At 37.9% G+C, this 11430-nt stretch overlaps 1 protein-coding gene and 1 non-coding gene across 2 annotated transcripts in view; one reads left to right on the top strand and one right to left on the bottom strand.

Moving 5' to 3' along the window:
- The window catches only part of Exoc6b (exocyst complex component 6B), a 500761-nt gene that overhangs the window by 40861 nt on the left and 448470 nt on the right, over positions 1-11430 (top strand). The gene's annotated exons all lie outside the window — the stretch shown is intronic.
- LOC113455549 lies at positions 5551-5654 on the bottom strand. The gene has a single exon (XR_003376617.1). It is a non-coding gene; the product is annotated as a small nucleolar RNA U13 (small nucleolar RNA).

Here is an 11430-nt window from a genome sequence, read left to right as displayed (position 1 = left end):
AGGAGGGAGCCAAATCTCATTACAGATGGTTGTGAGCCACCATGTGGTTGCTGGGAATTGAACTCAGGACCTTTGGAAGAGCAGCCAGTGCTCTTATCCACTGAGCCATCTCTCCAGCCCAAAAGTTTATTTTTTAAAAACTTTGAATTCCCCACTCCCTACACATGTAATCATGTGTTTTCTTTTTGAGGTAGACACACTTACTGTGTAGCCTTTACTAAGCTTTGACTTTGTAAGTCTTTTGCTTGTCTCTTGGGTTCTGTGATTACAGGCTTGGGCCACCATAGCCCATGAAAATTTTTAAAATACTTTTATGCTGCTTATAGGGAATTTTTTTTTAAATACAATGTGAATGAACTAGGAAGCAAGAGAAAGGCCTACTTTTTGAGTTTACAGCTTAGTTTTCTTAGAAACAGGCAAGAGATTCCATCATAGCAACCACTGAAGCTCTTTCCTCACTCCCTTTTGAGGGATAGTAAAAACACATGAATTCAGTTAATTTTGAGATTATGATCAGCAATAAGTGGAGAGTAAATGAAAAAGACACTTTATTTTTATTTTGTATTTCTTAATTTATTTCTTAAGACAGAGTCTCATGTATTCCAGGCTGGCCTTAAACTTAGTCAGTAGCTAAGGTTTACCTGTTCTGGATATCTTCACCTCTCAAGTGCTGGGTTATGGGACCTTGTCACCAGCCTAGCTTCTTTTGTGCTGGGCAACCCAAAGCTACATGCACACTACATAAGCACTTTTTAACTTACAGCTAAAAGTGTTACAGTTGAGCTGTATCATCTCCCATCCCTGACATCAGTTTTGTAACCCTGTAACTTGTGACAATCCTCTTGGGATCTAGGCTTACAGGTGTGTGCCACTACCCCAGGCTGCCATTCCATATTTTCTATTTTTATTTTATTTTGGTAATTGTTTAAAATTAGGCCTCACATTAAACCCAAAGTGTTTATTCTTGTTTCTGTTCATTTAAATTAACATCTTACCTGCATTTACTGTGAATCTAGTACTGTTCTAGACTCTTCAGATGGATCTTATTTGTTCCATTATAAAAATAACACTTGGATATTTAAATAAAATAATAGAAACACAGAAAGGCTAAAAAAATAAGACTTACAGTCAGGCATGCTGATGTACACCTTTAATTCCAGTACTCTGTTGGCAGAGACAGATGCTAGCCTGGTCTACATAGTAAGTTCCAGGCCAGCCAGGGCTAAAAAAGCAGCAACAAAAAGCAAGAGTCACATTTATCTATATATTATTTTTATGTTTTTCTTAATGTCCTTTCTGTTACCCTAGTAATGGAAATGTAGATATTTGGATATATTTACCTTGGTTGTTGAGTGTGTGTATGGTTTAAATATCTTGTTTTCCATATTGCTTTCTTCTTTTCTACTCTTTTAAAAATATCTTCTTTCCCCTCACCTTTTATTTTTCATTGTTATTCTTGATAAAATTGTGGTATTTGTAGTAGTAATAAAGGAAACTATCTGTGTGTAGTAGTAGTCTTGGGAAGATGCTTCATGTGTAAACTGATGATAATAACTACTCCTGGAGGGTTATTGTCTTAGTCAGTGTTCAGTGCTGTAAAGAGACACCATGACCATAGCAACGGTTATAAACAAAAGCATTTTATTTGGTCTTTCTTACAGTTTTGGGATTTAGTTCATTATCATCATGCCAGGGAGCATGATGACATGCAGGTAGACATGGTGTTGGAGAAGTAGAAGAGAGTTCTACATCAGGATCTACCAAGATCTACAGGTAGAGGAAGAGAGACTCTGGACTTGACATGGGCTTTTGAAGCTTCAAAGTCTACCCCAGGGACACACTTCCTCCTACAAGATCACATCTCTTAATTCTTTTCAAATAGTGCCACTCCCTGATGACTAAGCATCCAGATATATGTGCCTGTTCTTATTTTAACCACTGCATTTGAGGCATAGCTGAGTTACTATATGTAAGATGTTCAGTTGTTCAGTTGACATCTTGACACAGATTTAAAAGATCCTTCATTTTATTATGGTTTAGAAATGATGAGTTTGGTATATCCTTTTCAGTTTGAGTGGCATGGGAGAAGTAAGATTGCCTAGATTTAATTTCTGGATGGTCATATGATTAGTTTTTCTGTTCTTTGTGTATGGCTAGCAATGTAACACTTGTCACCTTATATTCTTTCAGCTGTTACACACTTACTTTGAACAAGGACACACACACATACACATACACACACCACACACACACACACACACACACTACACACACACACACACACACACACACACACACACACACACACACACACACCTATGCAAACCTGGCTTTCAATACCACTTTCAAGTGTGAGTTGATCTAGCTTTCCCTTATAACATATGAGGTAAGAGTTTCGTGTACTCTTACAATGATGGAAGAGCTTAATAGAGCCTTCAATCCAGGCCAGACTAAAGTAATAAAAATTGGTAGGTGACAGAATCTTGAGAGTTGTCCCTGTCCCTTTTGTATGTCTGTGTTATGTGGGGCTGGTTAGGTATACTGATCCTTATCATTATGATAGAGATCTTGACTATTTCCACAGCTTTCCAGATACAAATCTTTAGTAAACAACACCCTGTCTTTCCCCTTAAAAAACACAATTAAACTTTGCCCAGGATTTTTTCCCCTCCCCTGTGAGAGTTAACTTGGTATTTTAGAGCATATTACCGTGCTGTTTGGAAGCTATCTGACTGTTTCCATTGTTGCAGCCTGCTTGTCCATGGTTTAATCATCAGTAGTTGTGAATGAAGGTTAAGAAAAAAAAAAAAAGGGCTGCAGACTGCACAGTACCATAAAAAATTTCCACCTGGAAGCTATTTTTCCTAAAAGCCCTTAGGGACTCCTGTCACCCTCCGCCTGGATTGGCAGCAAGGACTAGAAGAAACACTAGCTACCCTTAGAGCCAGGCTTTGTTGCTCCCAGCTTCAGAAGGGCTAGAGGAGAGGTAGGGAGATAACAGATTATTCCCAGACATTCTTCTATAATAAATTCCCTTGAGCCTTCTTTCCTCTTTTCCTCTGGTTCTTTCTGTATTAGCAATTTAACTAAAATGCAGATTATTTGCAGTAATAGAACTTGAATTTACTTTTTTAGTGAGTCTGTTTATTATCAACTCTAGTGCTTGTCCTTGTGGAAAGTTGAAAACTGTTTGGGTCCTGCCATAGGCCCTTTATAATGCCTTCTCTGTCAAATGTAGGCATTGTTTCAGGTGTGAACTCCCAAGGAACTCAAGGTCCTGTGGGAGGATAGACATGTAAATAAATCATGTGCTATCCACATGATTTGAATACCATATTGGCATTCAAAGATAGAAGCAAATAAACAGTTTCAAGCAAAGAATATTAACCTTCCACCAGTGAATGTCCTTAATGGTGCCCATTCATTCTTAGGCCTGTTTGCAGCAGTGTTACTAGAGGATAGAATGAGGTGTGTGTTTAAGAGCTTTAGGGTAATGGTAGGGTAGGTACTCTACCCCAAACCAAACTTTGTTTCTTTCCTAAGGTCAAGGTCAGTATAGATTTGTATTGTCAGTATTAGGGTTAAGTGTAAACTGTGATACCATGGCTGTGAAGAAACAACTCACCTATACCACTCCGAAGCAAGAGTAACCAACTTTTCAGCAGATTTTAAACTATATTCCTTCAAAAATGGACTATTATTGCTTTCTATAATTTTAATTTTTTAGTACATTTATTTATATATGTCTTTATGTGTGTAGCATGGTGGAGGTCAGAGGGAGACTTGCCCTATTCAATTCTTTCCTTCTATTATATGGGTTTGAGGAATGGAATTCAGATTGTAAGCAGCAAGTACCTTTTACCTGCTGAGTCATCTTGCTGGCCTGACTATTTGCTTTTGATAGTAATTTTGTAATTCCCTTAGTTTTGGAATTAAATGTTTAATATTTCTTTTTGGTTTGGTTTAAATGTTTACATTTCTTTATAAATATCACTGTTTTTATTTTTTTAATTTATTTATTTATTAAAGATTTCCGTCTCTTCCCCGCCACCGCCTCCCATTTCCCTCCCCCTCCCCCAATCAAGTCCCCCTCCCTCCTCAGCCCGAAGAGCACTTAGGGTTCCCTGACCTGTGGGAAGTCCAAGGAACCCCCACCTCCATCCAGGTCTAGTAAGGTGAGCATCCAAACTGCCTAGGCTCCTACAAAGCCAGTACGAATATCACTGTTTTTAATTTGTACTCATTAGTTTAAGCCTGGGCAAATCTTGATCCATAGTTTGTGTTTTGTTTTTTTTTTTTAATTCTTTTTAAGCTTTTTTTTCTGTCTATGTTCTAAGATTTCCTTTTTTTTCTTTTGTTTTTTTAGTACTTAAATTTTACTTTAAAAAACTATTACTTCTTAGAAATCTTAGAAGTATGGGTTAAGGTATATTTCTCTAGAGAAGATTTATGTTCATTTAGTCAGTTATCTGGGACACTGGGAAAAAGTTTGCTTCTAAAATAAATAACAATTATTATTCTTTAGATGATATTTCACTATGTTTCCTGGGCTGTACTTGAACTGAGCTCAAGTGATTGATTCTGCTTCTGACTTTCTTAATCCTGGCATGAAAAAATGTATCTCCATACCTGGCCTTAAAAGAAAGAATTTGACATTTTTCCAGATTCCATAGATAGTAATAGTATGATATGGAATTGTTCTTTGGTTTAAGATGATTGGAGGTTTTTTTCCCCCCTCTCCTGCAACCAGAAGAGGTAGGTTTCCTTGCAGGCTCCTTTTACCCTAAACCGAGATATCTTGGCTTTTTGGTCCTCTTATTTGAGGACTAGAGGCTGTCTCTCCTGTATTTAACAAAAATATGAGGATGTAGGTGGTTAGCAGAACCTTGGTTTCTCTTCCTTTTCACTCCAGCAACTGCAGATGTTCTTTATTTTCTTTACTGAGAAGTCATACATAATGGTCTAGAACCTTAATGTAGATTAAGACTTATGAGTAGAAGCACTTTTCATTGTGTATCTAATGCTTGCTTTGCTCATGGGGAGCATCATCTTATTTTGCTGCTTTATTCTCTATTATGTTTTTTGGATGGAAACAACTCTGCTATCTTTCATTCATCCCACAGGGTCTTCAATGCTATGGACATAATTATGGAGTTTTAAGATTTATTTATTTTTATGTGTACAACAGCATTCCTTCCATGTGTGCCCGCATGCCAGAAGGGGGCGCCAGGTCTCATTATAGATGGCTGTGAGCCACCATGTGGTTTCTGGGAATCGAACTCAGGACCTCTGGAAGAGCAATTAGTGCTCTTAACCGCTGAGCCATCTCTCCAGCCCCCAATTACGGAGTTTTAAATTGCTCTGTTTGGTTGGACTCACTGTGGACTCCAGGCTAACCTTGAATTTGTAGTTATGCCTTTGAATGTTGAGATTCTACCCCCCTGTTTTTTTTTTTTTTTGTAGTTAATTAATTTTTATTTCCTTAAAGACAGAATCTCACTATATCCCAGGTTGGCTTACTATGTATATAGCTCAAGATTCTTTTTCTTATGTCAGACGAGTGATGTATTCGACTTCATAACAAGGTTTGAGGGAGGTGCATGTCACATAATAATGTGAATACTTAATCATCATGCTTATGAATCAAAAAAGATCCTGCCGCAAGTACTCTTATTTCTTATTTTATAATTAGTAACATTTATGAATCAGTTAAAAAAAGCAATGAAATAAATCTTTTTCTTTTTCCACAAATTTGTACAAAGGATAAAAAGCCACTGACAAACTTTGAACCTTTATGTCTTCAGCTACTACTGGTGATGATATGTCCCAACAGGGTTTTGCCACGATATTTGTTATGACAGTCTCTGTATCCTTAATTTGGACTGTCCTTGCTTTCATTAGTTTATTTCCTGTTTGATTTCTGTTGTTGATTTGTCTGGTATTTTGTGACAGATTTTCTTCTTCTGAGATTTTCTAGTTGTATTTAACACATTCTTTAATAGGTTCTTTAGCTAGGTGCCATCTGAGGCTGCTCCATACTATTTTTAGACTATCCTTTTGAAAGGGCCTATCCTTTCAAAAGAAGTGCTTCCCTTCTTTCTTGAGGCAGAATTCCCTCACAGCATCCTCTTCGTTGTCTGGGCTGTCTTGGTGAAGCTAGTTAGGTACATTGGGATCTGCAAAGATAGAAAAAGGGTTGGAATATGTGGTTCTCATGAGGTGTCACAAACATACTTGGATATTTTATTAGTTTTTTTTTGTATTGCTTTCATCAAATACCTGACAAGAAGTAACTTCAGGAAGGAAAGATTTATTTTGGTTTATAGTTGAAGAGGGTACAGTCTATCATGTTGGGGAAGGCAGGGTAGCAAGAGTAGAAGGCATTTGGTTGCATTGCATCACAGTCAGAACATACAGTAATGAAATGTTAACCACTCAAGTTGGTGGTGTAAACCTGGGAGAGTGGAGCCTAAAAAACGAGGCAGACTAAAGTCTCATGCAATAACCAACTTTATTCAGAGCATCAGACATTCTGAGGATATTCTTGAGGGTTCAGCAAGGTCGTATGAGCAAAGGTCACATGACTTTAGACTGTATATTGTTAGGAGGGCAAGTCAAGCTTAGAAACATTATTTTGAATAGTAATGTGTAAGATGATGGCTAATTTATAATAAAACCCACTCCTATTGTTACACCTGAGAGGAGCATGAAAGTACATTCCAAGAACAACCCATTGTTACAGAGAAAAGAAATTACAAGACTTGTCTTGTTTACTTGGAGTTTTCTCACAAAGTCTCAGGAATTTCCTTACAAGGCTTCATTCATGTTGCAGCAGTGAGATGCTGGTGTTCAACTTGCTTCTTCCTTTTTTATTGTGTCTTAGTCTCTAGATCAGTGTTTCTCAACCTGTGGGTAACGACCCCTTTGGGAGGGATCACCTAAGACCATAAGAAAACACAGATATTTACATTATGATTCATAGCAGTAGCAAAATTAGAGTATGAAGTAGCAACAGAAATAATTTTATGGTTGTGAGTTGTGGCGGTTTGAAAGAAAATGGCCCCCAAAGGGAGTGGTACTAATAGGAGATGTTACCTTGTTGGAGGAAGTGTGTTTTGAGGTCTCCTATGCTCAAGCTACATCCACTGAAACAGACTATTTTCTGTTGCCTTCAAGTCAAGATGTAGGGCTCTCAGCTACTTCTCTAGTAACATGTCTGCTGCATGCCGCCATGTTGCACCATGATGATAACTGACTAAATCTCTGAAAATGTAAGCCACCCCATTAAATGTTTTTCCTTTGTAAGCTTTGCTGTGGTCATGGTGTCTCTTCACAGCAATAGAAACCCTAACTAAGACAGGGTTCACCACAACATGAGGAACTATATTAAAGGGTCAAAGCATTAGGAAGGTTCAGAATCACTGTTCTAGCCCTTGTAAGGTGAGTCTTTCTATATTGGTTAATCTATTCTAGAAACTGCATCATGCACATTACTAGGTGATCCTAGACAAGCTGACGGATCAACAGTATTAACTGTCACAGGTTTTGTGCTCAGGTTAGATTTCATTAATTACAATATGCTTCTCCAGGTTCTGAGGATGATAAAAAATGGTTTATTTTCTCTTGTACCCAGAGCATCCAAATTGTAATACTGAAGTTTGAATATAATCAATAGACATACTGAAGTAAGGAGCAGGGATATAAACTCCATTTGACCTCTTGTAGCCCTCTTTCAACATCGTGCTCAAATCTGTTTTTCCACTTTATTTTTAACTTTTGGAATAAACAAAATTACTAATGATGCTTTTATGGAGTTTAATGAGAAGAAAATGTTTGAGGGATAAAACCATGGCAAGTTAAAAAAGATATATGAAAAAGAAAGAACCAGAGTGAACTCTGGGATTTTTTTTTCTGGATAATCAAAACCAAAACTCCAAACTAAAATGCTTGCTTAATCCTTTGTGTTTTAAGTTTTCTTTAGTCTCAAGACATCTCAGCAGATATGTTTTGTCTCCTGCATTACTCTTTTTTTTGACTGTCTTTTTTTAAATTTATTTTTTATTTATTTATTGAGGATTTCTGCCTCCTCCCCGCCACCGCCTCCCATTTCCCTCCCCCTCCCCCGATTAAGTCCCTCTCCCTCATCAGTTTGAAGAGCCATCAGGGTCCCCTGACCTGTGGGAAGTCCAAGGACCGCCCACCTCCATCCAGGTTTAGTGAGTTGAGCATCCAAACCGCCCAGGCCCCCCCAAAGCCAGCAGGTGCAGTAGGATCAAAAACCCATTGCCATTGTTATTGAGTTCTCAGTAGTCCTCATTGTCCGCTATGTTCAGCAAGTCCGGTTTTATCCCATCCTGCATTACTCTTGCACACATCTCTGAAACACGGGTAAATCTCCTTGCATTGTCTTCCCTCTTTGCACATTTTTCACATGCATAGTAGAATCTTCCCACTTCCAGGTCCTATAATCTGGAGATAAAATGGGTAGGACAGTCTTTGCCCAAGCGGAAACTAATGTTCTCGAATGAGGAGACTGATGGTTGAATAGGCCATCACAGTATAGTTTGTGAGGGCAGTACTTACAAACAAGGTGGGCATGGAAGGGATTAGAGATGGTTCCTCAGAAGAAGTTAGGTGTGAGCTGTGGTTGTAAGAGTGGATGAGATTTACTTTGAAACGAAGGAAAGGAAGAAGGATAGTTGAGGCTGGAGACCAGAGTCCTTCTAAAGCAGTGGATAGTAATTGTTGTCTGTCCTTTTGATTTGCCTGCTACCTTTGAAAACTGCACAACATTCTGTCATTTAGGGTACTTTGCTATGCAAGTAGCAGAATACAGAGGGAAAATGGCTTAAATAATTGGTTATTGACTGAGGTGTAAAGTATCTGGAGACAGCTGTTCAGGATTTCTCCACAGTCCAGGACCCATATATTTCCCATTTCTCCTCAATAAGCCCAGATTATTGGCACAATATTCTCTTTCTTTGGGTAGTTGCTTCACCTGCCTCTGAGTGTCTTATTTTTACAGGAAAGTCTTAAGGTAAGAAAAGCAATCTCTTTTTCTGTATTCTCCAGGGGCATATAACACTTCCGCCCCCAACTTTGCTTGACCTTTCACTAACAGATTTCCCTTCTCATTGGTGAAAGTTGTTTCACACACCCTCATGTTAACCGATCACTGACAAGGTAACTTAGTGTTTACCTTTGTGGTAGAATAGGAAGTTAGAACACCAAAGTTGGGATTCCTTAGACAAAAAAAGTCAATAGTTGCTATGTAGATGAAGCTAATTCACAACTGACTCATCCTGCAATGAAATCACCCCCCGACCCCCAGACCAGGTCTCTCTTCGTACCCCTGACTGTCCTGGAACTTGCTCTATAGATCAGGCTGGCTCTGGAGTGCTGGGGTTAAAGACTTGCATCACTACAGTCTAGTTTCCCTTTTGTCTTCTCAACCAGGTCTTGCTTTTTAGCTTTGGCTAACTTCAGCCTCCTGAATGCAGAGATTATGAGTGTGTATCAGCCTACATGACTCCTTCCTTGTCTTGGGGAAAACCCAACCCCCCCCCCCAAAAAAAACAGATTGAAGCTGATTTTGGCTTCAAGTAAATCATGTAATTCTGAAGTAGTTTAGTGTAGGAGAGTGGTAAATATTTGTTGAATTCAAATTTTAAGTGCCACTTTATCAGTTAAAAACTTGTAAAATATGTTTTTGAATCTAGGTGGCAGAGAGAGATGGAATCACTATGATGTATCAAAGTATATTATTAGCAGTATACACTAGGATATACAAATATACTTTTGTAAAATCCTTTGGTTTATTAGGAGGTTTTTGAAATCAGGCTTAGGCCTCCATTTTACTTGAGTCAAACTTTAGGCTATCAAAATCACTGTTAATTTCTAAGCATTTCTTCTTGTTTACTTTTTATAGTACTAGAATATCCTTGTAATGACATAGATAAACAACCACATGATTGTTTGTTCCATAGTCTTGTTTAACTGTTATGTATGTATCGTGGTCAGAAGCACAGAGAAGTACAATAATGTTTCAAAGAGTCAACCTTTTTAAGATTCCACCTTCCAATTATCTATTTATTTATTTGGGGAAGGTAATGTTTCTGGTAGCTCTGGCTGCCTTGAAACACGTATAGCTGAGGATAGATGGCCTTAACTCCTGATCCTCCTGTGTTTGCCTCCCCTGTTTTATGCAGTTCTGGGGCTTTCTGTATGCAAGGCTCCACTCTACTGGTTGAGCTACATTCCCTGCCTTGGACCCACACATTTGATCAAATGTAGTTTTTAGATTTTTTTCAGCAGTGTTTTATTTGGTTATATCAAATTCATGTTTTAAGGAATATTAGAAATTGGTCATCACTAGATGGCAGTCTTTCTCCACTGTGAGTCATTTCTTCAGAAGAGAAAATAGTGCTATACTTATTTAAGAACAGTCCTGATTGCTAGTATAAAGGTAGCTTAGTAGATCTCTAACTTTTCTAGAGTTTAAGAATTGTTTACTTAAATTTGTTTTCACCATTTATATCTGGTAGGTCTGTTGTTTATTCATGGCTTATGCTGAAATATATTTGAAATGCTGAGTCAGTGTGAACTATAAGGTTTGTTCACATTTACTTTTTATTGTGGTAGAAGCAGTTTGTAATTAAGGACACAAAATGCAATTGTGTTTTCACCTGTTTTATAGCCACATGGAAAGTGTGTATCCTTTCACTTGCATATGCACAGAAATTCACACAAAGCCTGGTAGTTGTGGATCCTGTAAATTTCCACAAAATGCGAAATATAGAGTCCTCTTAACAGTGTCTACTTTCCTTCATTTAGATGTGTGTGTTTTAGATTAAAACTCTACTGTGTTTTTGAGATAGCGCCCTGCTGGCTTGGTACTAATCACTGTGTTGTTGAGGTCTTGCCCCATCTTCCAGAATGCTAGCTAGGATTACAGGCCTGGGTACCACGCCACAAACAATTCTTATTTTAATTTTTAAATTTTTTATTCTGAGGGTTCACTGTAAACCTTTAAAGTCAGTCAACATCATACTTGAAGAGAGTGTTAATTCTGAAGATCTAAATAGGAACTCTGTGACACTAATAAGGAGATTAAAACCTGCTGACTGTCCTCAAAATGTTTGCTCTTTCTCATTATGCGCCCGAATTGGAAAGCTTAATGCTCGGCTTGTACTTCAGGGAAATTGTAATTGATTGCTGTTTCCTATTCTGTAAATGAGAACGCTCTAAAGGTCAGAGATTAATTGAATTGGCCTAAGATGTAACTTACTACAGTGCCAAGACCAAGACCTCACAATCAGCTAAAATCCATATTTTCTTACTTTGATTTTTAATAGGAAATCCGGGAAGACATTATTTATCTAAATAAATTTAAGTTCTAAATTTCTTTCTTCCTCCTCCTCCTCCTCCTCC

The sequence above is a fragment of the Microtus ochrogaster genome, unplaced genomic scaffold (assembly GCF_000317375.1).
Source record: "Microtus ochrogaster isolate Prairie Vole_2 unplaced genomic scaffold, MicOch1.0 UNK62, whole genome shotgun sequence".
Taxonomy (NCBI): domain Eukaryota; kingdom Metazoa; phylum Chordata; class Mammalia; order Rodentia; family Cricetidae; genus Microtus; species Microtus ochrogaster.
Note: the sequence above shows the minus strand (reverse complement) of the source record. Positions and strands in the feature narration are given on the sequence as shown.